Below are 27,186 nucleotides of genomic sequence, written 5' to 3' on the forward strand. Positions count from 1 at the left end.
TCCCATCTTATATAAGTGTCGTGCAATCACTGAAAAATCTGCAGCCCTGACTACTAGTTCCTTCTTTTACTTCATTGTGTATCCTTCATAAACTATGATAGTAGACAGAAAATAAATAATTTCCACAAAATGTTCATCAACAACTCTGACAAGGATAAGTTGCGTGTCAGGTAACCCTTCATCAATATTACTGGGTTCTTCACTGGTCTTGTTGTACCTTAAGAAACCAATTTCCTAGTTGTATAGAAATTGTGCTTAAGACATTAATGTCTATAATTATTGTCACTTCTTTGTCACTTAATTGTATGTTGTATTCTCAAATGAAGGACCTGAAAGACTTGGTTTTAAACCCTCAATAATTAGGTGACATGAAAATCTCAGAATTCCATTTGATTGTTGAATATAAATGATGAATGAAAAAGCTTGAAGAAGACACAGACAATATGTTGTTTTACACAGAATCTACTATCTGTGACACTTGGAGAAGTTAAAGATAATATGTTGTCTTACACAGAAACTACTATCTGTGACTTAGAATAATTCCAGAGGTGGGAACTTCAAGTATAGGAGTCATAGACAATATGTTGTTTTACACAGAATCTACTATCTGTGACACTTGGAGAAGTTAAAGATAATATGTTGTCTTACACAGAAACTATTATCTGTAACCTAGGAGAATAGTTGAATTGAGGCTTCTGTGATCCATAATAGTTGAAAGAATAACTTCGGTGTAAATCACATGTAGACACAAACATTTTTCCATAAAGCCTCTAAAAATGTGTTGATTAAGAAAGAGCCAAAAGAGCGTCATCCAGGTGTCCATCTTCCCTATGTTCAAGGAACCATAGACAAGATTGCGTATGATATTCCCTCTTCCTTTAGGCCCCTCAACACCATTCGCAAATCCCTCCGATCAGTGAAAGATCCCGTTAACCCTAAGGACATGAAGGGTGTCTACTTGATCCCTTGTTCTTATGGGACCCCCTATATTGGGGAAACAAGGCGCTCCATCCGTCAAAGGATCTGCGAACATGCGGCTGACCTGAGACATGGGAGATCCAAGTCTTCAACATTAGCTGAGCATGTGGAAAAGACCAAACATCAGGTGTGTATTGAGGAGGCCAAGCTTGTTGCCAAAGTCACTTAGTTCCACCATCGTAAATTGATGGAAGCTATTGAGATTGAAAAGAAACCGAGCAATCTCAATAGAGATGATGGCTGGAAAATCAGTAGGTGCTGGATTCCAGCACTCTCTTCTTAGTCGGTTTTTCTGCCCCCTCCTTCCTTTTTTTTTTTAGAATATATATGTATATATGCAACATTAACAATATTCGTCATACGTGAATGACTTATGTAACGCAGTTGAATCCCAAAATGATATCTAATATAATGCATTGCGTAAACCCCATACTTAAATTCAAAAAGAGTCAAGGGATCTCTACTTGAATGGTTCATGAGGCACAATACTTGCTAAGGTTTTGCAAATGGGGTAGCAAGCTAAGTGGGCTTGATTGTGGGGAAAACTCCACAGTTAAGCGTGCTTGAGCTAGAGGAGTTCTGGGATGGGTGACCTCCTGGGAAGTCCTAGTTACCGGGTGCAAGCCCCGGAAGTGATGATTGATGCTATGTGATTCATTTCACTAGTTTCAATCCCACTTCTTCACCCCTGTGAGCATCACCCGATGCAATGAGTGCTAAGTGAACTATTCAAAAATCATGAGAAATTAGTCAGTTACGACTACCTCTCATGGAAATGGTCATACGTGAATGACTTATGTAACGCAGTTGAATCCCAAAATGATATCTAATATTTAATAAATAATTTAATTAAATAAATAAATAAATTACCTTTTTAAAGCTAACCTTTGAATTATTCTATTTATTTATATAGTATTTTATCCTAACTTTATAATTTTTATTATAAATTATATATACATATATTTGATTATTAATAAATAACTATTAAATTACTTTTTTAAAATAACCATTATAAATTATTATTAAATTAATAAATGAAAATTCTCATCCTATTATTATGATTTTAATATATATATATATATATATATATATATATATATATATATATATATATAATTTAAATAAAAATAAATTACTTCTTTAACCAACCATTAAAATTATTTTATATATTTTTAACTAATTTCCATAAATAATAATAATTAAAAATAAACTAACCATTAAGTTACTTGTCACTTAACAACCTAATATTATGATTTTAATTAATATATATATATATATAATAATTAGTGATATTATTATTTTTATTTTTATTTATTTATTTATTTATTTTATTTTTTAATTCATTTATTTATTTATTATTATTATTATTATTTATTTATTTATTTATTTATTTTTTAACTAACCATTGATATTATTTTTCTTATTAATCCTAACCTTTATCTTATTAACCTAATATTATAACTTTAATTAAAATATATATATATATATATATATATATATATATATATATATATATATATATATATATTAATAATTAATTTAAATAAATAATTAAATTTCTTTTTAACCAACCATTAATGTTAATATTTTTACCTAATTTAACTTATTTCCATAAATAATATAAATAAATAAATAAATAAATAAAAATAAAAAATAATAATAATAATAATATTAAAATAATTAGACCTGGGCCCTAAGGTCAAAATTAGCCGTTAGTCAATTTAGTCGTTGGAGACTCTGCTTGGACTATTTATCATGCTAAGATGGATCTGTTTCTTCAACTTGTCCTAACGATGAACCACACTAGTTGGTTCGAAACGCGTCGACAAATGTTTGTCTACATGTGATTTACACCGAAGTTATTCTTTCAACCTAGGAGAATTGCAGAGATGGGAACTTCAAGTATAGTAGCGCTCTTTTAAGGGATTTTAACTTCATTTACATAAGAAAATAAAGATCTGCAGCTTCATTACCATACTTAAAGGAAGAAAACATTTGATGACACATAACAGAGAAGTCACAAAATCATACTCAACAATGTATGGAAAACTTCTAATTCTTAATTAATCAAAAGTTGTATCAGGAATACAGTGGCCTAGTCTCTAGGTTCTCCAAAGTTTTTTTTCCCCTTTTTTTCTATATCTTCACTCTTTATACATCATAGGATAATTAAGAACCACCCAAAACTATCAAACTACCTAACTATCCTCTAACCGCCTTGAAGTAAAAGTTATTACAGAATATTACATAGAGGGTAAATGACACATCATTCTCAAGAAAATAAAATAACATGAAGTAACGGAAATTAGAAAGTGATGGTTGTTCGTTGTTTGAATCTGTAGCTTGAGCCTATGGTTTTGCTGATGTATCTTTGTATTGCTCTATCATCCATTAATGGAGTAGTGGACGAAGTGGCAAGATATGGTGAGTCACATGGGTAATTAACAAACGAAAGCGCTGGAGGATGTGGAATAAGCGACGTTGGGCAGAAAGCTTTGGAAGTTCACTGCAGAGGTAAAGAATGTATAGGAGCTTCAACTAGGTTGAACCCCCAAATTGATTTTAGGCCACACATTTCAGTCAACCATGCTAATGTCACGGTCAACTGCGAGGGTTGAGATTTAATTAACCTTTGTTCTCATTGCTTCCCCGCAGCTCACCTCAACATACTTATCAAGTTATCACTTGATCGCGCCTCTTGAACCTGCATGAACTTTAGCATATGGAAAACCTTCGGTTACCATGGAACTCAAAAGAATTAACACTCTGGTTCATAAACCTGTCGTGTCTGCCTTTTCAATGCCCATTTGACCCCATACGGACCTGATAGGAAATAAAAACTACCAGTTAATGACTTATTGGGTCCGATTTTAAAGACAAAACACAATTACTTTTTGACCAGATATTTGGCCCAGACTTTTGTTGGCTTATTGGGGCTTGACTCAGGTTCAGAGTTAAGTTAGCCAAACAAATCCTGGTACTACTGGCCCTTTTGGCAATAGTCCGTGGAGCGAGGATTGAGGTCTCACCCAAAGTAGTATGGAAGGGTGCTAGAATCAAGTTTCGGCACCTTGGAGATGTTTAATGATTTCAAGTGGTCCACGGTTAGACCTTGCGCAACACTCCGCGAAGTGCGGACTGAGGTCTCACCCAAAGTCGTATTGGAGGGTGCTAGAACCAAGTTTCCACACCTTGGAGATGTCTGATGATTTCAAGTTGTTCATGGTTAGACCCTGTGTGCACGTCGCTACGTGCGCTGTCCCGTACCTCGCAACCAAAATTTCTGCCTTTGCGCAGCTCTACTCGGCGGCCAAGCGCTGTTGTTACCCAAGTCCTTACTAGTATTCTACTGTTAGTTGATTAACTTAGCTTATTTGTATGCATTAAGTTACATTTAGCAATATAAATCATTCATACATGTGCGCACAGTAAACAAACAGTATATTTGCAATTTACATCAACCATGCATTAATCCAAGAACATATACATGAATTGGTAACAAAACATTTCTTTATTAATCTCTTCTTTGGTTATAGACTCGACTCTGCCTTGCGCACTCAGCTACAAGGGTATGCACACTCAGCTATGGACTATTAGGCCTCTGCGCACTCAGTTGTAGAGCCTTTTCCTATCCTACGACCCAAGACCCACTTAGTCACTTAGACTCTATTCTCACCTCTTCGCTGCTTATTACCCCATTTTACACTTAGAGCCTCGCTCTATTTATACAATCCCATGGTCCGTGGACCATCGGTAGGCTAACATTACATTTACAAGACTAGGGCGGACAACCCTGTGACTCTATCATACATTTCGTGCTCCACGCTCGCAATTCGCGGAGACTTTACAACAATATTGGGTCAAAAATTGGTCTTTGAGCCCCAAAACATGATGTGGGGGGATTCCATGCCCAACAAGCCCCCAACACAAACATCATGACTTGCCCTTGAGTCACTTGGTCAGTGCGGCGATTTAAATGTGGAGTTCCTCCACTGTTCTCGAACCATGCTGAGGTCAACAATGTACTGAGCTGCTGCTTGCTGAATCTGCTGCATCCGTTATTCCGAGACTTGTGTGTGAACTATTCCCATACATTTGTACCAGTATATGTTTATAGTCTCGTGCCTTTTTCCGGCTCCCTGGAGCGCGAAGACTGTGCTTCTACTGTCTAGTCAGATAGCCAGCCCACCCGTGTAAGGCTTCAAGCAGCTACCATTCACTTTGCCTGGGAAGGGTTCTCCATTTAGTTTGACTAGCTGGACTGCACCTCCATCTGTGACCTCCTTAACCACACATGGTCCCAACGAGTGCATTCTAAATTTTTCGGGAAATTTTTCAAACTTACTATCATAAATCAGTATTAAGTCATTTGACTTGAGTGTGCACAACTTAATATGGTGAATGTGTCAGGCCTTTTCACACTGCTTTTGTACCTGCTAATGAAAACTAGCCAAGAATCATTCCTCCTCAAGTTCTTCCAATTGCGTGAGTCTTTCCTCCAGAGCTTCGCAGTCTGTCATCCCTGTGAGCGCTGCAATGCACATACTAGGTATGATATATTCCATTGGCATTACATCTTCCATGCCATAAACTAATTGAAAGGGTGTTTGTCCCATCAATTTCTTGCACGTTGTCCTATAAGCCCATAGTACTGCAGGTACGGGTAGGTCCCAGTCCGTTCGCTGCGCGTTGCACACTTTGGTGAGCACAATCTCTGATAGTTTGTTGAATGCTTCTACTATCCCATTGGCTTATGGGTGATACAGTGTTCTTTTCTGATGATACATCTGGAACTCTTCTGTGAGCGTGCTGATGGTTTCATTTAGGAAATGTGTACCGTGATCACTCATTAATATCTTCAGACATCCAAATCGGGTCAACACGTATTGAAACAAAAACTTCACAAATGTAGTGGCCATGTAGTCTTTGAGCGGCTGCGCTTCCGCCCATCGTGTCAAGTACTCTGTTGCGGTGATGATGTAGCGCGCGCCCATTTTTACCTAAGGTTTGATCGGTCCCACAACGTTAACTGCCCATTTCTCGAATGGCTACGGTGTCATTTGTGGATTTAATGGCATCTCATCCCTCCACGATGGTTTTCCAGTCCTTTGACATACATCACAGGCCTTACATTGTTCTTTCGAATCGTGGTGCAGGGTTTGCCACCACAACCCTGCACGGAGAATCTTTTGTGTGGTCGCTCGTCCTGCATAGTGTCCTCTTGTAGCACCCCCATGTTCTTCCGCGAGGATCTGACTTCGTTCAAATTCTGGTACATGCCTTCGCAATATCTCATCATTTCCCATTTTATATAAGTTCCCCGCAATGACAGAAAAGTCCGCCGCATGCACCACCAATTCCTTCTTCTGTTGAATGGAGTATTCCTTCGGCGCAGTCCCTATTTTTAGGAAGTGGATTATATCTTCGAAGTGCCCATCCGTGACACGTACAACAAAGAGTTGTGCGTCAGGTAATCCTTCCTCTAAACTAGTGGGTTCCTCACCTGTCTCAATACGCGACAAGTGATCCGGTCCTGCATTCAGTCGTCCAGGTTTTACCACAACTTCAAAGTCATATTCTTGGAACAATAAGAGCCACCTACATATGCGCCCCCCCAACACAGGCTTATTGACCAAGTACTTTAGCACAGAATGGTCTGTATACATTTTGAAATGTCCTCCTAGCAAGTAGTGCCGGTATTTTTGGAGCGCATACACCATCGCCAACCCCTCGCGCTCAATGGTGGAATAGTTCTTCTTGGCTTTGGACAATCTCTAACTTTCAAACACGATAGCACAATCCATGCCTTCCCTGCCCTCCTATGTGAGCACTGCTTCCAGCGCGATACATGACGCATCAACATGGACATGAAACTCCACATCTTAATTTGGGAAGACCGGGATTGGAGCATAGGCAAATTTCCCTTTTAGGACATCCAGGCTCTTCATGCAATCATCATTCCAGAAAAATGTGACATCCTTTTCCAATAGTTTCTCCATCGACGCAGTGATTTGTGCATAGCTTTTGATGAAATTTCTGTAGTACCCGATTTTTCCCAAGGTAGCGCGTAGCTGTTTAACACTTTGTGGTGCTTTCAAATTTAGAATTACGGCAATATTCGTAGGGTCCACCATCAATCAATATTTGTAGACCACATGTCCCAAAAGGTTCCCAAAGGGAACCAAGAATGTGCACTTCTTAAGGTTCAACACAATCTGGTGCCGTTGGCAAGTATCCAACATCAAGCGTAAGCTTTCTATGTGGTGCTTAACCATTTTGAAGACAGTCCAATCATCCAGATATACCTCCAGGAACTTGTGGATGTATTCTTTGAATGCAGCAACAACGATGCACGAAAATATGGTTGGCACGTTCTTCAATCCAAATGGCATAACGGTGTATTGAAAGCAGCCCCATTTCATTGCAAAGGTTGTTTTTCTCCTGTCTTCTAGCATGATCTTGATCTAGTGGTACCCCGAGAACCCATCCGTGAACGAGTATGCCTCTTTCAAGCCAACATTTTCCAATACTTCATCTGTGAACAATGCTGAGAATGGGTCGTGTACACAAGTGTCATTCAGCTTCATGAGGCCCACGCATATTCTTATTTCTCCCTTGTGCTTTTTCTCCTGTACTACCATAGGACTCACCCAGTCGGATTCTTCCACTGGCTCAATAATTCTGGCTGCGAGCATTTTGTCTAGTTCTATGCGGACCTTTTCCTTATACTTCAGATTCAAGCAGTAAGGCCTCTGCTTAACCAGCTTCGCGTCGGGTTTCAGGGTGATATTCATCATCCCTAAGTCACCAACGATCCCTTTTAAGTTCGTAATCTTGGTCGGGAATAAGTCTTGGTACTCACAGAGTAACTCAGCGACCTTGTCCACCATGGCATCATCCCAATAGTCACCGAGCATTGCATACTTTGGTTCAGCCTCCATCCTAATGTTTACCTGCTTCGTTTTTAGCGGCCCGGCAATGTCAGGGTATTCAATCAATGGTCCTCAAACCTCGTGATAGCCTTCAGTCTCTGAAATGTTAATTTTCCGTGGATCCTCATCATCCTCCTAATATTTACATTGTAACACTCTAGTGCACAGCTTAGCTGGGTCGCCCATTCTGGCTAAAGTACTTCCATTAGCTCTTGGAGTATTTTGAAGATAGTTGCTTTTACTGCTTGTAGTGCATCATCAACAGTATCCCACCAACAATCTTCAAACATGAAGGTTAATAGGAATCCTTCGCGCAAGATATCCCATTTGCTCATGCCATGGCGGAGCTCTATCTTAGTATACCAACTCATGGGTATGACATCTAGGGTATGACATAACAAATGCACCCATTCAGGTTGTGGGTCCTCCTCGTAGACCTTGGTCCATTTCGCGAGGTGTGCACATGGATCATCCTGTCTATCATACTTATCTGTTAGCCACATCTATGGTTTCCCAAATCGTAGGTGCATCATCCTTCTACATCCCCGCCAATCCTTAAAATTCCACTGGTGCGTACCCCACCACCTTGTGGGCATAGTGCGCAATGCTCATTTCAGAGCGTCGAAACGTTGTTGTTCCGGTACTTCACTTTCAAATTTTTTCAGGAATTCCTCCATTGCTATCAACCCGTCATACATAGGTAGATCCCTTGCCTCTATTACTACATAGCGTAGTGACTTTATCATCATGTTGAAATTTAGTGTGGTTACCTTGTCTAACCGATTCTGCCATCCTTCTATTTCCTCGTCCGAATTGATGTGTAGGAGCTTTCGCGCTCCCACGAAATCCTGCCATCCACTGTAGGATTCACCCAATCCTATTCTCAAGTGGTTATCTTGTAGATACAGTCTAGATCCTCACTGCGCACTGCTTTGTGTAGCACGATCCTTTCCCAGGGTCTAAAGGTACCACTACGCGCAGTGACCTTTTCTCAAAAATCATTTTGTTCTTATTTAGATTTATCACTCCATTCATATCAGTGGCCCAATCTATTCCTAGTAGCACGGGATAAGGATTGCTATCATCAACAATCTATATCACTTCAAAATCTGCAAGTGCTCTCGCACCTTCGATATCTACCATTATTCCCTGCAATCTTCCCATCGGTAGGATCTTTTGTTGGTTCGCCATTCGTAATTGAATAGGAGACCATTGCAACACGGGCCTCCCCGTGTGCTCCAATGTCTTCTTTGGCAGTACATTCGCATCTGATCCTAAATCCAAAATCTCTTTATCCATTTCATATTCCCTGATTTGTGCAGTCAATCTCATCTCCCTTCCTATTTGCGTTGTGTGCTTCCCAAGCTTCTAGACTATGCGTGGTTCCCCTGATCCAGCACATCTAGTGATGAGTTCTTGCAGTCCCTTCATAGCCTTGCTGTCGTGCAGTAGCTTCATGCATGTCTCCAGAAAGTTAGTAAGCATTACTGGGTCCATCTCTGGTTCTACTTTGTCTTTACTACCTGAAGTCGAGGCCTCGGTGAAGCTCTTCTTAGCTTCCATGAATATCTCCTTTACGCGTTCCAAATCAAACTCTAGTTCCTGTGTTGGAGCCTTTCGAACCCAAGAACTCTCTTTGGGATGCTTACCTTTATCATCTCCTGTCATGATACCACTTTGGAGCATGATGTTTAAATTCGGGTCCTCCTCGCGTGGCTCAGACCTCATCATTTATAGGTTCTGAGTCGAGGGAGGCTGGAGTATTCATTTATCATGCAATGTCACTATTAGTGTGGGGCAGTCCTCCATCTCATGATCAAACTATGTACAATATAAACATGATGCTCTCGTCGGATTTGTACAATCATGGGCATAATTCCCTGGTCCTCCACAATTGTAACAAATCAGCTATCCGTGACCCCTTCCTGGTCCCATTCCACCTCGACCTTGTCCACACCCCTGAAACCTAGTGCACACCATCCTTGCATTTTGATCCAGGGCTCGTGTTTTAGTCTGAACCCTGTAGGTAGGAGTCCAATCCATCATCAGTTCATAACTTCTACAGGAATGCTCATGATGGCCTACTGACCTACAGAAATTACAGAATAACTGTTGGGACATCTGTATATACTTTTGTAATAGATGACAATTATCTAGAGCATGCTTTCCTCCTATATGAAAAATTGTGCACCATAACTCAGGTTCCGCGCTTGGCCTGGATTGTGCCTCCGGTCTCAATGGCATTGGCCCTCCTCCTACTAGGTAGTTCATGAAGACTGGACAATGGTCCTTGTCATACCCCTGGCCCTTGCATTTTATGCACCATACCTCCTCGCGTGCTTCTGGGTGAGCTATCTTGTCTTGTTTCAAGTTGTGCATCTCAAGACACAATTTTTTCAACTGTGCATGGATCTGTTGGACTCCTAAATTAGGATCTTTTATCGGAGTCTCGTGTAGTCTCATTGCGATCTCCAAAGCTTCAGCCTGAGTTGACAGCGTCTGTTGTGGCAGTGCGTTCCTTAGATGCGGTGTTAACGATGCTACAAACCATGCGCGGTGTTTCCCATTCATCAAGGTCATGTTGGCTTCACGAATCATACACTTCAGTCTCTAATCCAACTCCCAGGGGGTTTCACCTAGAAGCATCATGATTTCCTAAAACCCGATAATTGTCTGTGTCTCTGATTTTGGTTTGCTAAAGTCGCTGTTTAGCTCAGCTTGGATGTCTGCGATCCTTGTGTTTGGATTGTCATTGGAATGCTTGATGTACCATGTCAGTGTGCAATCCTACAAGGCACTAACTAGTGTTGCCTTCTTGATATTATCATCTGTGACTCCTTGCGCTTCCCATACAGCCTTTACTATGAACCAAAATTGGTCCAAATCTTCGTTCCCTGTGCCTTTGAATACTGACAACTTTATTGCGCTCACCATATTGAACTGTGGTGGTGGTGGAGGTGGTGTGGGCGAAGATGGGATTGGAGATGGTGAAACTGGCGGTGGTGTAGGCGGGGGTGGTATGTGTGGAATTCGCTACCTTATCAGATTGATTGCACTTCCCAGTGAAACTTTCAAGAGATCTTCCTCACTTTCTCACAGAGGTGAAATCAAGGGATTAGTCTCTAATTCTTCGCTACTTTCATTTCTGTAGATCCTCCCACTTTGGGTAGTCCCAAACATCAATTTATTCGCATAATCCTCTTTTCACATAGTAGAATTTTAATCCAAGTGTTCAAAGATTTAATGTAATTACCTCGCGGTCCTTTGAGGAAGCATTGTTCCACCTCATTGTAGCTGACTGATGTGTCTAATGCGAATTCGGTGATAAACCCTCCTATAATTCTATTGAGCCAATGGTCCAAGCGAGCGTGATCTTATCTTCTGATGCTTCTAGTCTGCGCACCAACTCTGGAGTCCACACATTAGGTTTGTCGAGCCTACACCTTCCCTGAGTGTCTGTTAGCTTCGTGATCCACTCATACAACTTAGAAGGGAAGGATGCAAAGAACATCTCATGGATTTCCGTATATAAGTAGTGCTCTAACCACTGTTCCTTTAATACTCACGGATTCCTATTTTCCTACGTCGCGAACTCATGAATATTTTTTCCAGCCACCCTTCAATTCCTTTATTTGTCAAATTCTAGTGACACGACATCAAACATCCCTTATACAGATCCAGGTCTCGGAAACGGAGCCATTTGTTGGCTTATTGGGGCCTGATCTAGGTTCAGAGCTAAGTTAGCCAAACAAATCCCGGTACTACTCGCCCTTTTGGCAACAGTCCGCGGAGCACGGACTAAGGTCTCACCCGAAATAGTATGGGAGGGTGATAGAACCAGGTTTCTGCACCCTGGAGATGTCTGATCAGTTCAAGTGGACTGCGGTTAGACCTTGCACGCATGTCGCAACGTGCACTGTCCCATACCTCGCAACCAAAACTGCTACCTTCGCGCAGCCTTACTCGGGGGCCGAGCACTGTTGTTACTCAAGTCCTTAGTAGTATTGTACTGTTAGTTGATTAACTTAGCTTATTTGTATGCGTTAAGTTACATTTAGTAATATAAATCATTCATACATGTGCGTGTAGTAAACAAACAGTATATTTGCAATTTACATCAACCATCCATTAATCTAAGAACATATACATGAATTGGTAACAAAAGCTTTCTTTTTTAACTCTTCTTTGGTTACAAACTCACCTCCGCCCTGCGCACTCAGCTGCAGGGGTCCACGCACTCAGCTACGAACTACTAGGCCTCTGCGCACTTAGTTGTAGAGCCTTTTCCTATCCTATGACCCAAGACCCACTTAGTCACTTAGACTCTATCCTCGCCTCTTTGCTGCTTATTGCCCCCTTTTACACTTAAAGCCTCACTCATGGTCTGCAGACCATGGGTAGGCCGACATTACACTTACAATACTAGGGCAGACAACCCTGTGACTTTATCATACATTTCGTACTCTGTGCCCACAATTCGTGGAGACTTTACAACAATACTGGGTCAAAACTTGGGCTTTGATCCCCAAAACATGTCGTAGGGGGATTGCATGCCCAACAACTTCAGCGAATTAAACTGTATTTGATACACCATCGCATCCAATCTCCAAAATAAACTCCATTCTTGTTAACTACACAATTGTCGTCAGATATGTGACCTGTTGATTGAACGACCTAGATCTTCTCACAGGTTTATCACTTTCAAAAGCCATTAATAATATAAAATCAACCATTTCTTTCATATTTTTTTATTTTTCTTTCATTTTGTGATAAAACTGAAAATAAACCTTAAATAACAATGGATGCTACAACAAGTCTCAATCCTAGAGAGGTGATAAGGTCCTATCTTCAACCTCCTTGTCTTAACTATCACTTGAAAACCATATTCCTGGAAGAGAAGAAACCATCTAAATTACCCCCCCCCCCCCAACACAGGCTTATTGACAAGGTATTTCAATGTAGAATGATCCGTGTACATTTTAAAGTGCGTGCCAAACAAATAATACCTGAATTTTTGTAGTGCATATACCATGGCCAATCCTTCTCATTCTGTGGTTGAATAGTTTCTCTCTACCTTATATAGTTTCCTACCTCAAAGGCAATCATATGGTCAATATATCCTTCCCTTGGTTGAGTTAACACAACTCCCAAAGCTATACAATATGCGTCCACATGCACATGAAATTATTTCTTCGAATCCGAGAATACTAGGATTGGCACAGCAACATCTTCTACTTAAGAATAGTCAATCTCTTCTGACACTCATCATACTAGAAAAAAGTAGCATCCTTCTTCAACAACCTCTCCATTGGCACAATGATCTATGCATAAACCTTTATAAACTTCTTGTAATACCCTATATGACCCAAAGTTGTGCGTAGCTTCTTTACATTCCTGGGTGCATCCAAATTGATAATTACAACAATCTTGGTAGGTTCTACCATCAATCCCTTGTTACATATGACATGTCCCAAAAGTATTCCATAAGGTACATAGAAAATACATTTCTTCAAATTCAAGGAAATCTAATACTTCCTGCATGTATCAAACATTACGCGCAGACTAGAAACATGTTTCTTAACTAGCCCAAATATTGTCCAATCATCGATGTAGACCTCCAAAAACTTGTGAATAAATTCCTTGAATGTTGTGACTACCACCCTTGAAAATGTCGCAGGAGCATTTTTCAGTTTGAATGGCATAACTGTATATTGGAATGAACCCCACTCTATAGTGAAAGTAGTCTTTCCTCTATCCTTTAGCGCAATATTATTTTGGTGATATCCTAAAAGTCCATCTGTGAACAAATAAGCCTCCTATCCACCAAGGATTTCTAGAACTTCATATGTAAAAGGCATAGGATAGGTTTCATGCATTCATGCATCATTTAACTTCCGCAAATCTACACAGATCCTTGTATCACCCTTTGTTTTATTTTCCTAGACCACCATCAAACTGTCCCATTCTGACTCTTCTAATTACTCAATTGTGCCTGTCGCAAGCATATTAGCCATCTCTTCTCTTACCATTTCCTTGTACTTGGGGTTCAGTTGAAATGGGTGTTGCTTAATGGGCTTCACATCTAGCTTTAAATTGACCTTCATCATACCCAAATCACCTACTATACCCTTCAATTCAGAGAACTTTGTTAGAAATAGATCTTGATATTCGTACAATAATTCACCAACCTTGCCTACTGTGTCTTCATCCCAATAGTTGTAAATATACACGAACATTGGTTCTGCTTCTAAGCTAATATTTACTTGTTTTGTTTTTACCGGTGGTGATATATCAAGGATATCTACATCCGGTCCTACAATTTTGCGTAGTCCCTCTGACTCATGAATATTGATATTTCACAAATCCCCATCACCTTCTTCCATAGTAACTCTTTAGCATTCCAAATCATGTTTTAGCTGCAAGCTCTAGTCAGGTTGCATCAAAGTTAGAGGTTCTATCGGTGTTCGAAAGATTGCTACCTTAATCTCTTAAAGCACCCCATCAATGCATTCGAACTCGTCTTCAAAATTGAATGTTAGTATGAAACTCTCCTTCATTTCATCCCAATCAGCAGTCCTGTGTCATAGCTCTGTTTCCAAATACCAGTTCATTGGTATAACATCTAAGGTATGAATAAAGATATGTACCCACTCTAGTTGAGGTACCTCACCCCAAGCCTTAGTCCCTCAAGCCATGTGTTCACGCAGGTCATCCTTAATTGTATACATTTCAGTGGGCTACGTTTTTGTGGAGCCAAATATTAACCTCATCATTGTACGATATTCCTTCCAATCAACAATATTATCCTTGTGGCTTCCCCACCATCTTACAGGCTTAGCTCTTAAAGCCAAATCTAGGGCTAGGAACCTATGCTCCTTTGGTGCATCACTTTCAAAATGGTCACGAAAAATGTTGAAATTATCTAGCCCATCATAATAAAGAAATTTATGTATCTCAGTTGATATACAGTGCATAGACTTTGTAAGCCTATTGCATCATAGTGTAGAGACCTCACGTAACTGATTCTGCCGGTTTTCTAATTCTTCATCTAAGTTTGATTGGCATGAACTATCCTTCTCCCAACTAATTCATCCATCCACAGTCAGATTAATCTAGTCTTTGTCTCACACAATGAGATTATATATGTGATCAATGTCTTCGTCATCATATTCATCACGGATTGGCTCTGTGTATCACACACCTTCAGCTGGATCCAATGGAACAACCACTCTAAGGTCGTTCTTTTCAAACACCATGCTTTGCTTATTCAAATTAATAATAGCATTCGTGTCGAAGCCAATCAATTGTGAGAAATGATGGGTATGGATTACTGTTATCTACTATTTCAATAACTTCAAAATTTTGAGCACACTGGCTCCCTCAATATCTACAACTTCTCCATGCAGGTGACCCATAAGAATTATCTTTTGTTGGTTTTCCATGCATATTTGGATTGGTGACCACTACAACTTAGGTTTTCCCATACGTTCCCAAGTCTATTTTGACAGTACATTAGCATCAGATCCTAAGTCTAGAATTATCTGGTCCATGTCAAAATCACCAATTTGTGTTGTCAACCACATCTCCCTACTAGTCCTCTTCTTACTTCAGTTCACCTTATTTACTTCGTGTTGTTCTGGAAACAACCTTTCCTTGCTAGGGCAGTTATCTATCAGTTCTTGTAGTCCTTCAACTACCTTTTGATCCCTCAGCAACTTTATGCATATCTGCATAAACAAATTCAACACCGTGGGATCAGGGTCCTCCATCGCAGTAATTTCTTCAAATTTTTCTTTTTGTGTGACTCTTTTTATTTGAGTTTTAGACGTAGAAGCACTTGGATCTATAAAAAAGTTCTTACCTCCATAAACATCTCCTTTTCTCTTTTTGAGTCAAATCCAACATTCTTCTCACCAACCCTGTGAACCAATGTATCTGATATCGACTGCTTTCTTTCTACCTTGTCTTCACATGTGGCTATACTGCTTTGCATGACTATCTTGACACTAGGATCATCTTCGCGCGGCTCAGATCTCATCATATGAATTTTCTCCATCAGATGTTGGTTCTTCTCTTCCAACATCTTTTCTATTAATACAGGACAATCTTCTATAACATGATCAAATTTCCTACAATATTGACAAAAAGGATGGGTTGGATTCTAATAGTCGTGTGCAAAATGTCCTGGTTCTCCATAGTTGTAGCAGATGATCTGGCCCCAACCTCTTCCACTGCCTCCTCCTCATCCTCTTCCCTATCCTTGGAATCCTCTGCAAGCCACAGGTGAGCCTTGATCGTTCTACGTGTCGATTTCAACATGCATCCTATACATTGGGGTTTTGTCAATTATCAATTCATAACTTCAGTAATCTCTTTCATTGTTTCCAATCGATTTACAAATTTTTCAAAACAGTTTCTTTGGTTACTGTAAAATTTTTGCAATAGATAACAGTTGTTTTTTGGATGCAATCCTGACACTTGGCAGATAATACACTAGACAATTGAATCGACGCTTGATCCAGCAGGAGACTTTGCTTTCAGCGGGTTAGGACCTCTCACAGCTATATAGTCTGGGTACACAGGACACTGATCCTTATAGTGACCTACAACTTTTCACTTCATGTACCAAACTTCAAGGCATAGTCTTGATTGAACCTCCTTTCCCTTCTTCATATCCTACATCACCATATGTAGGCTTTCTAACTGTGACTAGATATATTGGACTCCTACATTCGTGTCCTGGATCAGCGAAGCCTCCAACTTCATCATGATATGTAATGCTTCAGCCTGAGATTCGATATTTTGTTAAGGCAAAAGAAATATTAAGTGTGGCAATAATGTAGCTATGTACCATTTCTTATGTTATCCATCTGAAATATGAAGATTATCTTGTCTTAGTAAGCACTTCAACCTCTGATCTATATCCCATGTAGACTTGTTAGTTGTCTACTTGATCTCCTTTATTTCAATAACACACTGAGCTTGTGATTTCAACTTTCTTAATTCTTCATTCAATGCAACCTTTGTTTAAGCCAACATAGCATTCATATTGGTTGTAATATACTTGATACACCATGTAAGCACTCTATCCTATAGCATTTTAACTAGTTGTGTTTTCTTCTATGAACCAAAATTGATCAGGATCCTCTAATCCCTAACCCTTAAATACATGCATTTTCATTGTATTCACCATATTGAATAATGAAGGTGGAGGTGGAGGCAGAGGTGGAGGCATAGGTGTATGAGGTGGTGGTGGAGGTGGAGGTGAAGGTGGAGTGGATGGATGTAGAATCCCATAAGTGTCGTGATCTTCTATCTGTGGTGCACCTCTAGGTGTGTTAGGGTTGGTCTTTTCTTATTCACTGTTTGATTCACCCAATAATGGATTGTACTCACCCTCAATATATTTTTCCTGATGAACTCTGAATATTTTTCTCCTTCATGTAGATCTGTCTGACCTATTTTAAACATCAATTCATAGGCATAACACCCTTTTCACATAACAACATTTAAATCCAGAGCTTCAAGGGATTCAGATACTTACCTCTTGGGCCTTTCAAAAATCGGCGTTCAGCTTCGCTATAAGATACAGATGTGTCAATACAAAATTTAGTGATGAAACCACCCAAAATACTATTGATCCAATAGTTGACAACCCTTGCAACCTTATAATAAGACTCTTCAAGGTGCTTGATCAGTTTAGGAGTCCACACCAAATATTCATCATGTTTCCAAGTGGGTTCATTGTCCGCTAACTTTGAAAGTTGTTCATGCAGTTCGTTAGAGAATGACACGAAAAAATATATCATGCTCTTCTATGTACAGATAACTCTATAACCACCTATCTTTTGACCAACACAGATTCTGATTTTCCTGAGATGCAAACTTGTGAAACTTCTGATCTACCCAATTCTCGAGTTCTTTCTTAGTTGATATCCACAAATGCCACATCACACATCCCTCATATACATCCCAGTCCCATAAATGAACCCGTTTGTTGGATTGAGGGGGCTTGGACCTAGGCAAAAGTTAGCTACACTAACCAACAAAATGCTACACTACCATCCCTTTCGTCAACAGTCTGCTTAGTGCAAGCTACAGTCTCACCCGAGGTAGTATTGAGGGATGCTAGAACTAGGTTTCTGCATCCAGAAGGCTATATGATGTAGTAGCAAGGCATTTCTTTAATCTATGAGCCATTCTGACCTTCGTGAACTCTTATCTTCATAATCATAGACTTAAGAAATTTCTACTTAAACAGATCTATGAGCTTCACCTAATTGTCCTAACATGCACAAGTTATCATACAGAAGTAGATATAGACCTTCACAATGAAATTAAAACAATATTATATAGAATCAAATGATAATTGAGCATAAACATAGATACATATAAATATACAGATAACCCATGGAATTTCTACAAATAGACTTTATTACTTTAGATCTTCAATGAGTGCACTTCTTCTGACCCTCTGAACACAGCTATAGGGGCCTGTGCACTCAGTTGCGACTTGCCAAGGTCTCCTCGCACTCAGCTATAGCAGCCTTTCCTTTCACCAAAGTATAGAATTACAGACAAAACAACCTCAAAATCACATTTATGGCACTGAACTTCTGAATTGACTAATGACACCTAGATATCTTCCTTTTATAGTTTTTACATTACATTACCATGGTCCGCAAACTATGGGCGGATCTCATTAATTAATCAAAAAAACCCATTCATTTACAAAATAAGGGGATTTGACCTTCTTAAGGTCCCCTTCGACTATTAATTTTATGCTTTATTCACGCTTCACTCCTCACAATGTGAAGACTTTACAATATTACATCAAAATTGATTCAAACTTTGGACAAGAATTAGACCTGGGGGTCCCCATCCCGACACAAGCCTCAAGCTTGACCTCTTGAGTTCCTGAAATGTGCAGTCATTCAACTCACACCTTCATAACTATTCACTTTGTAGTTTAAAGCCTTAAGCATCCATCTTGAGCCCTTGAGTCCCTACACTGTGCAATCCCTCTACCCAGGCCCGCAGAACTATGCATTGTGCAGTCTCAAGGTTCAATCCTCCAGCTTGTGCACTTGAGTCCCTCAATTTCACAATCCTTTGACCCTAGCCATCCAAAACTATGCATTGCATAATATTAAGCCTTTGTCTCAGATCTTGGCCTTTGGAACTGCACAATCCTTGAGTCAATCACTCAACTAGTCACTAGTTCCAACCTGGTAAGTGATTTCATGAATAATCTTAAATTAGGGGTTTATCAGACTTATGTCGTCTTGTCATGTGAGCATTGCAGTCACAAGTATTCTATTATTTCATTACAGGATGATGATGAAGGATATGGAGAAGGATACCATGATATAAGACACTTTAGGAGTTGAGGAGATGAGATGATCATCAGGCAACAAGATGCAATAACAATAGAATATAACAAAAGATCAAAGATTAGGACTAGATGAAGACTTCATATTGATTCACAACCCTTTGGAGGGGGTATATAAAGAGAAAATCATATCTCTTACAAACATGAAGTATTGGATACATCTTTTATTAAAGAAAGTAGTAGCAAAGAGTGTCTTGACATTTCCATGTCATCATGCAGTCCATGTCAACAGTGTTATGTCATGAGTCATCATGTGCCACATTATTTTGTGGATTATATAAATTCAATATGGGAAAATGTATTGTAAAGTGGAGGTACAAGGTTCATGCCCAGAATATGAAGAGTCATGTAAGAGTTGAAAAGTCATATAAAAGTGAAAGAGTCATGAGGATATTCCAAGGGTCACAAGGGAGGTGAAGGATCGCACCATCTTTTATATATACACCCTCATTGTACAAGAAAAGGAATTTTCACCTTGGCTTCTCCCATAAGTCATTAGAGATACAAAGTTAGTACTTTTGGGGAGCAATTCGTGGCTCTAATGCTCCACTACTGGGGCTAGTGATGTTCGGATTATTCATGTATCTTGGGATGCTTAGTTAATACTTGAAGCCTGATGGATAACCTATTTTCATGCATGTATTGTGAATATTTGTAAGATTGTTCTATGAATTTTTATGATTCTTGTTTGCTTTCACCTGCACTAAAGTAGTTGAACTATTTCATTTATTTTATTTCTTATCTTATTGAAAATGTGTTGTAATAGGTGTAACAATCATCGCATCTATGTGGACTATTCTACTTGATTTTAGGTGATCCTATTTTCGCTTGTGTGCACCTCTAATAGGATGGTGCTATTACCTTTCTCTTAGAGGCTCATGTTTCCTCCCTCTTTGGTATAAGAACCTTGATATACCTGCAACCAAAAATTCACCAGGCACACTTACTTGCTTTTTGCAAAGGAGCATAAACACTTCTCTCTCTTGTTGATAGCTTAAGCTAAGGTAAATCTATAATAAATAATGGAAGGCATGTCGATACTCCAAATGGGGCTCCTATTCCAAACAGTGTGAGGTCTAATTGGGAATTCACATTGGGTAGAACCCCTTGGTTGATGGATTTCCATAACTGTCAATAGATACCCACTTCTCAATCATATGCTTACCAATCAATGGCTAAGGACCCCTACCAAGTTAGAAATAAAAAATGTATCAAACAAAACGTGAACATGCCTAGTTTAATACTAAGGAAATAAAGCTTAATGATATTTAAAAATGGAGGACCTAGTACTGATGTGGATATTTACAAGATTATGAATAACTATTGCAGCTATGAGATCATGGAAAGACATGTAGTTTAGCCATATACTTGAATATTCACTACGGTACCGAATCTTGGCCAAAGGATGGATGGGTTGGATAATGGTAGCCAAGGAAGATATTCAAAAAATTATGTAGGATAGATGGGAAAGGGGCTCTTAGGCTCTTTATGTAAAGAACTGGATGGTATACTTTGATGTGTAGGCTTAAAATCTAATGATGTTGCCAATTTGGGTTTCCCTCCTAGGGCTCCTGCTTATCTTTTGGTCAATATAATTTTTCCACAAAATAGGAAATATCATAATATGTTTTCTCTATGAGGAAGACATGTTGTTTCTCCAGATTGGATACATGGAGATGGCTCACATACTAATAGACCTAAATCTGGCATTGGGGCTACTAAGCACTGTCTCCATCCATGCAAGCCACAACTCCATCAATAAACTATGGACTATGGAGGAATTTTATTTAAATGTGTTTTGTTGATGGTGTTGGAGATTTGTCAATTAAGGGGGTCTCCCCAATGAGAAGTCCCAGTCATACATCACATTGTTTGGTGTGGGAGCCCTTTCATAAATAAAGCCTGATTGCCATGTGTTCATAGATATTTTCCCTGGCTACGTTGTTCAGCACAAGAGAGTAATGTACAGGTACTTTCAAATGAACAAGTGAGTATGCCTTGTGGAATGTTTAGTTACAAAATGTATCAAGGTTCGTCTATTGGAGGTGATATAAGAGTGAGCCTTTAAAATAAGAGTAAAAATAATAATCTAGTAAAGACACACACACATATAAATATGAATGAATCGTTAATCAAATAGTGAAGTAGTTCACATAGAAGAAACGATTGTTAAAACAAATACAACACACCTTCAACAAGATAAGTACCAAAGCCACCGAAATAGTTCAATTTGCTTAGTACATATGAAAGTGACATACACCACAAACATTCAAAGAACAGTCTTACAATATTTATGGTATACGCATGAAAGTGTATTGCCTCAATGAGCTCTGAGAATTAAGAAAAAATTCAAAGATACATCAATACAGTGAACACCACTAGCTCCAATAATGTAGTGTTAAAGAAACCACTTGCTCCAAAAGAAATACCTTCCTCTCTAATTCCTAGTAGGAGGATCCAAGTTGAAGAGTCCTTTATATGAGCTATGATTAACAAATGGGGTGACTATTCACCTCCCTAGTGACCCTTGGACTACCCTCATGACTATTTAACTTCCCTATGACCTTTTGAATCCTCCATGACTTTTCACATCCTATAGATGACTCTTGGACACCCACTTTACATTACATTTCTCACATATTTAAAATTATATAATCCACAAATGATGTGGCAAATGATGAATCATATATCCTCTTGACATGGCACCTTGACATGACATTCATGACATGGATTGCATGATGATATGGCAATTTCAAGCCATTATTATTGTACTTATATTCATGTCTTCTTGAAATATGGTATATGTTTTTCTTCTTCCTCATCCACAAGGCTTGAAGATGGAGTCTTCACTATGATCTTGATCTCCAACCTTTGTCGCAATCTATTTCCCTTCTTATTATTGTTAAATTATCATCTCTATATTTGTAGCTATGAAGGTGTCTTTTGTTAGGGTCTCCTTCTTCATCTCCTTCATCATCATCTTGTCATAGAAAGATATAATACCTACAACTAAAATCCAGTCATGACAAGAAGACATGAGTCTGAAAATTCCTAGTCTATCATGCTTCATGAAATTCACTGACTGAGTTGGAACTAGGTGTTGGACAACGAGATTGGCTCAAGGATTGTGCAATTGAGTAGCTCAAGTGGTTAGGGGCCAAGACAAAGGCTAGAGACTGTGCAATGTGCAGTTCAGGAAGACCAGGACAAAGTGAATGTGTAGTTGAGGGTCTCAAGGAGGCAAGATTAAGGCTTGAGGTTTCCAACTATGAGGTTCTAGAGAGAAAGAGGCCTAGGGCTAGCATAGTTACGCAGATCAAGGTGTCATTCTAGAAGCTTGAGGCTTTAGACTGTGAAATGCATAAAAGACGTTGAATGGGAGGCAAGGTTGCACAATTCTGGAGCTGAAGGGGCTAGGGTTGAGCAATAAGACTACGTAGTGCATAGTTATGTGAGGTAGTAAATACGCATTTCATAGTTCCAAGAGGCAATGATTCAGCATGAGGGCTAATATTACATAGTGCGCATTTCTAGAGGGTTGAGTGAAGTCAAGTTACTCAGGCGTGAGATTTTCAGAAAATGGTCAAGTGTGGGATCTATGAGGTCTTAGTGAATAAGGACAAAACCTAGATATGATGACACACTCAGAGCATTTGAGGACACAACATTGATCACTTAGAAGACAAGAACAACATGATTCCCTAAATGTGACAAAAATACAACTTCCTCTAAGTGCGGCACTAAAGGTACACTTTGCAATGACAATGATGACACTTGTTCGACAATGCATAAAACTTTGGGAATGAGTTTAATACATGTATATATGATAAATATGACTCATTAACACCAGATATTCCCCTTGAAACAAACCATAACTCTTCTTATGTGATGTGCGAAACTTTCCCTGCTCAAAACACGACACTTGCTATTGTGAGAGGAAAGTGCAAACGACACTTGAAAAATGTGAATGACATTGAAGTGACACATGCCAAAACAAATACAGCATGAAAATGGCACTTATTAAAGTGAAAGAAAATAAAAGGTGATAGTTGTAAACATGAAAGTGACACTTGCAAAAGCGAAGGTGAGTAAAAGCGACAATTGGAATAACTCACCAAAATAGAAGAACAATCACAACCAAAAGTGAGAGACTGTGAATGAAAGTGCTCACTAAATGTTAACATAGGTTTAAAATTGCACAAGAAATATCTTTATGGACTTGTGTTATTCCTTTTGAAACTTGCATAAAAGGATGCGCTCATGGACTTGTGGACTGACCATGTGACTTTGACACTTGCAATCTTAAGAAAAAATCAATCAACCATAAAGTGACTATGGAACAAAGAATCACAAGATCCATAGTAGGATCCAAAGTTTAAGTGTAAACCAAATTTTGGAGGGTGTTTTTCGTAGTGACAACACTTGGTGATACACTTGTAGAACTCCAACTTCTCTACCTTGGTCTAGTTTTATGTACAAGGTCTAGTTTCGCAAGAAGTATTAATTCCTTGCACTGATTACTCTGACTTCCCCACTTAACTTCGTTATAGGTAGAATCCCCTTAATCTATTTCTTATTTTAACACATTCATAAGACCACCCGCATAAAAATGTTTTGATTCATGATAAGGGAAATTTAATTCACGAGCTTAAGGTATCCAGAGTATGAGTTTTCATCTCAGGTGTTGCTCCACTGCCAGCAGGCCTAGATAGTACCATGGAAGAGTCACTTAATGAACACAAGAATTTCTTTGATTATATCAAGCCTCGACAGTACCCTAGAAAAGTTAATCGCTTCACCTCCCTTCATAGGAAGCCTTTCTCTTCTTTCACCCTTTATTTATTTATTTTAATCGGACTGTGCTTCGACACTTATTCATTTCATGGCAAGGAAGAGGGATCTTGACTTACTGAGAGCAGAAGAGGTTATTCATTCAGGGAAGTTTAAATATATACCTTTGATATTACTATGTCTATTAATATTTTCCCCTTCCCCTTTTCTACTTAATTGGATCAACATGGAAACACCAAAACATAAAGAGTCGAGCATAGAAATGAGGCTCCTAGAATAGATATGTCGGGTGCCATCGTTATGCAAAAATATGTCCTTATTAAAGGATCATATTTTCCATAAAAACATCATCGACCAAAAGGTATGAACCAAGATGAAGAATAAGGAATAAAGTTTAGCCAAATGTTGTAGTTTCACAAGGTCCTTTTCTATTTTTCCACATTATCTTTCAAGATGAAGGGAACATCCTTCATGCAAAGTATTATTAAAAAATGCAAAAGAAGAGACAAAAAACAACAAGAAAACATAATCAAAAGGATCAAGCAAATGGAAGCTAAACCTAAAACAAGATGCGAGACAAAGGTAAGAAAACATAATAAAAACTACAAAGTGAGTGTAGGATGAGTGTGCAAGACAAGACTAGTATGCAACTAGACCTACTCCTAACCTAACAAGCTAGAAGGTCAGCTTTAAGTATAATGTAATTTCAAATGTAGCCACCATAACTGCTCTCGGCTAGCATACACAAAGATACATGCAATTAAAATAGATATAAAACGATGTGCAATAGAAAATATAAGTTCTTGAATAAATTGCACAACAAATTGAAAGTATTTCCTATCAACAGAAAGATATGTCATAGCCACTACTTCTAACTAGCTTTCACTCTTACCTTTTTTATTAAAACCATAATCAAACATACCTCAAAAGCTTCTTGTGAATGTATTCATATGTACTATCCTCCTTAGAAAGCATGAGAAAATATTAAAACTTGTTATTTACGATGGAGATTTCTAGGTAATATTTCTACAACCATTCAACGATTGGATCATGAAATTTGAAACAATCCTCTTTAGAACAGAACCATGAGATCCTGAAAATACGAATTTTCAGTTAAAGGTATGGGATCAAGATAAGAATTGTGTGAGGGAAAATGAATCTTATCATGTTTAGATAGCTTTCCAAGATAGTTAAGGGCTGACATAACCACCAACAAGAGATGAAGTGCCTAAAATTATTAACAAGTATCTAAATATTGAGGTGACAAACCATAAAGATCAAAGTATGTAGGACAATTGTCATCAGATAGGCTAGTGAAAAAATGATGAGTTGAATGACAATCATCAAGATCAAAATTATGATTAGAAGGACTAATTAAATCATAATATTCTTGATTATAAGATAATAAGGATAGGTCAGTTTGAACAGTTTCAAAAAAATTTTGAATAATAGAAACATCTTCCCCTTGTGATGAATGTAACAAACCATTTCCTTATAACTAGTTACAGACTATAATAGCATTGTTATCATTGAAAGAAGTGAATAGGAATTCTAGTATAGAGAACATATGAAATTAGTTTAGATACAATGAACGAAGAAGAATTTGGTTCACCAAATAACTCATACATTCATTAGAATTTAAGAGGATTTTAGGTGTGATGAAGAAAAATATTAGTAGTATAAAATTCACAAGAAAAAGCAGGAGCTGACTATTCTAAAATGCATCTGATAGACATGATTCCTTTGGCCAAATATAGTCTTTGAAATTATTCAAAACTTGAGTTAAGTACAAGATCCTTGTAAGGAGATGAATCAACTGAAATAGAATCTTGAATCTGATCAAAAGTCAAATATTGAAAGTTTGAAAGACTATATATGAAATAATGAACACCTTTCAAGAAGGAATTAAATCCAGTGAAACCATGCAAAGAAAATAACTTTGTGAGAAAAAACATATTTAACTTAGTTCGGGGATCTTACCAAAGTCACGAAATCCTAAAATAACCATAAATAGAAGTTGAAGTGCCTCGAGTTCCTGAGAAGTGTGGGGAATTTCAAGGATTGTAAAATCACATTTTGAAGATTAAACCATATTCTGCACGGTGTAAGGATAACTACTACCACTAATTTCAATAAAACCAGTACTAGTCAAATGTAAGTTGTCTCTCTCACTGATTTCGTCATATTTTACAAATTCAACAACCAGATTACTCAAGTCGAAAGATTTTTCTTATCACAAATATGGTGTATGAATTAGAGAAATTTCATGAGTAAATTGATTTAAAGAGTTGTCCTCATGCAAAATAGGGAATGATAAGGGATGGAAATGATACTCAATGATTTGATTGTTTCCCTTTTCATCATAGATAACCTCACTACCTTGTGTAAATTGAGAAGTTAACTCATCAGATAAATAAGTTGAAGAGAATGGAGTATATTTATCATAGGTTGATGCATTCCAAATGGTAGAACACAAAGGATAGTGAGATGAAGCGAAAGTTTCCATTAGAATATATTTATTGACTGAATCAAATTCTAGATCTAAATCTTTCAAATTAAAATCTTCTCGGTAAACCAAAAGATCATTTGGTACACTTGGGCATTCATCATCACATACATCAATAGAGTCATCATCATTAGAATTATTATTTCCCAAGATGGTAGATTTATTAAGCAAATTAACTTCATTTTATCGACTACTCATATTAATAGATATAAAATATTTCAAGAATGAAGGGACAACATCTTGACATAGAGGGATTTGAAAAAAGGAAGACAGATCAAAAATTTATTCACCTTCTTGCTCTTGTACCTTTGCAATGTGAATGCCTTGTACTTGATCGTAATTTTCACCAACAACTTGAAATTCGAGAGAGTGTGAAGAACTAGTTGGTCGAGCAAATTGATCAAGAGGATTAAGGCATAAAGGGTTATGACATGTATAAGATAAAGGATGGTAGATGTCCCTTGTAGATGTAATAATTTCAGTGGAACCAGATTCAAGATTTAGGTTGAGAATGCTAATATCATCTTGATGAATGGAAGGATTACTTTTCACCCTAGGCTCCATGAACCATTCCATGGTTTCCTCCA

The sequence above is a fragment of the Pinus tabuliformis genome, chromosome X (genome assembly GCF_031772625.1).
Source record: "Pinus tabuliformis cultivar Carrire ecotype Pingquan chromosome X, CPIR1, whole genome shotgun sequence".
NCBI lineage: Eukaryota > Viridiplantae > Streptophyta > Pinopsida > Pinales > Pinaceae > Pinus > Pinus tabuliformis.